Source organism: Nicotiana sylvestris, chromosome 5, assembly GCF_000393655.2.
Source record: "Nicotiana sylvestris chromosome 5, ASM39365v2, whole genome shotgun sequence".
Lineage (NCBI taxonomy): Eukaryota > Viridiplantae > Streptophyta > Magnoliopsida > Solanales > Solanaceae > Nicotiana > Nicotiana sylvestris.
This window is the reverse complement of record NC_091061.1, coordinates 156362273-156364618: the sequence shown is the minus strand read 5'-3', so window position 1 is coordinate 156364618 and position 2346 is coordinate 156362273.

Sequence of the window (2346 nt, the reverse complement as noted above, 5' to 3'; positions counted from 1 at the left end):
GCAGGATGGGATATCTTCCCAGCCCATCTATCATCTTGTAGATGAGCCGTCTGACAATGAGGAGTCACCGTTGAGGAAAAGGCGAAGGGTGGAAACCGGGAAGGTAGTTGTTGTTGACGCCGAACCGGAAAAATTCATCGCTTTGGAGGCAGAATCTGTGCTTATACCAGACGTAGAGACCGTTTCCACGGCAGGTGCCGTTATGAAGAGGAGGCCCTCTGAGGTTGAGGGGGTTCATGGTAACAAAGAGCTTACACCGATCGCAGAAAGTGGCGCATCATCGACAGCCGAGGGGAGTAGGCTGTCCCCGTGAGAGATGACGACTCAGGCTTGGATATCGACCCCGAGGAGGTACGAGCCTTCTTGGAGAGGGACACCCGTGTGGAGATAAGGACGGAGGGTCCTAACCGGAACATAGTCATTCCTGTAGACTACGACCTTTTGGCTAACTCGGAATGGGCGGTACCTGCCTTTGCTCCCCTTTGTGCGGCTTCTGAGAACACGGTGCTACAGGCAATGAATGATGTCGACCTATGGTCGGGTATATCCATCATGCCTTTGCAAGTAAGTGCTTACATTTTTTGTGTTAGGATTTGTTGTGTATGCGTAATTCGCCCACACTGAGTCCTCTCTTTTGCTTGTCAGACTCTTATCATGGGGATCGAGAGTGACCGGCAGGAGGAGCGCAGGACGACCATTTTCAAGAAGATAACCTCCAAGTACAAGGAGTACCGTACTAAGAACCGAATGTTGGTCGATTTCCTTAGCCACGATGGCAATTTTCAGTCGCTCCGTGATGGGATTAAACATAAAGATGATGAGCTCACGAAGAAAGGTGAAGATATAAGGGAGAGAGATGATGAACTTATGAGGGCCATCAGTAGGTGCAGAGAGCTTGTGCAGCTCTAAAGGCCAAAGAAGACGAGCTCGAGGTGAGCAAGGGGGTGATGGCTGAGAACGGTGACCTTTAAATGCAGTTGACATCCTTAACGGCTAAACTCGGGCAGGGGGAGGCAAGGGCAATCGATCTACGGGGTGAACTAAGTGCTAAGGTAGAGGATTTGGGCCATTCTGAGAAAGGCAAAATGGCCGCTATGGCTGAGGCGACGGCCCTGGAAGATGCCCCCGCATTTGTAGGTCCGAGCGGGCTACTGAGGAGGAGGCGCTTAAGGTGGTGAGGTTAGAGGAACGGATCTAGTGTTTGGAGGCAGAGTTGTCTGGGTTAAATGAGCAGGTCGTTGCCTTGAGGCCGAGGAGGCGCGACGGCAGTCACAACCGTCCATATCTCATACTTCTGCCAATCCCGGTGTGCCGTGGGAGTTGTATGAGATGTGAGTTCGTGATGAGGCTCAATTTGACGTGAATAAATCTTTGAAAGCTGCCGGTAAGGTTTCTGAAGCGGAGCTTGAGGGCATTTGTATCAAGGCACGTGCAGCCCGTGAAGCTTATGGTTACGACCCTGGTACGCCTGGCGAAGATGAGGATGATGACACCACGGATAGGCTTGCCTCTGATACTTGGTACGATGATGAATACGCCAATGGGGATAATGTGGCGTGAAACTGTTGTACTTAGTTTTTGTTTTGCTTTGCTATTTTTGTGAGGGCGTTCTCGAACCCCTTTGTAAAATGTTGTAATTTGAACAGTTTAAATGGAATGATTGCCTTTTTGCTATGTATTTCCGGATTCTCGTTATTTTTTTTGTTTGCTATACGGTGAAGTCCCTGACTTTTTTGACCGCTTGCATGTAGTGTTTTTGGCATAGTCGATCATAGAGTAACTCGAGTGAAGTTGAATGTAAAGTAATTCAAGCGAAGTCAAATGTAAAGTAATTCAAGCGAAGTCGAATGTAGAGTAATTCGAGCGAGGTCGAATGTGAAGTGATTCGATCGAGGTCGAATCTAAAGTGATTCAAGCGAGGTCGAATGTGAGTGATTCGAGCGAGGTCGAGTGTGAAGTGATTCGAGCGAGGTCGAATGTGAAGTGTTTTGAGCGAGGTCGAATGTAAAGTAATTCGAGCGAGGTCGAATGTAAAGTGATTCGAGCAAGGGGCAAAGGAGTCGCGAGCTAGAGAATTAGCCGGTTCGAGGTGAGTAATGATTGTAAATAATGTCCTGAGGGTTTGAAACTCCGTATTTGCACAACGAAGTGCTATATTGAGTTGAGACACACGCGGTATGATGAACGTGGGGTCCATTACTACTGGGGATTGTGACTTGGTCCGTCCCGATTGATGATTTCACCGCATTCTTTTGACTGAGATTTATTTAATATCATTATGATTTGGGCTAGATGCCATGTTTGGGGCCTTGTGCCGACCTGTAGAACCCTTAGGGGCATTTTGAC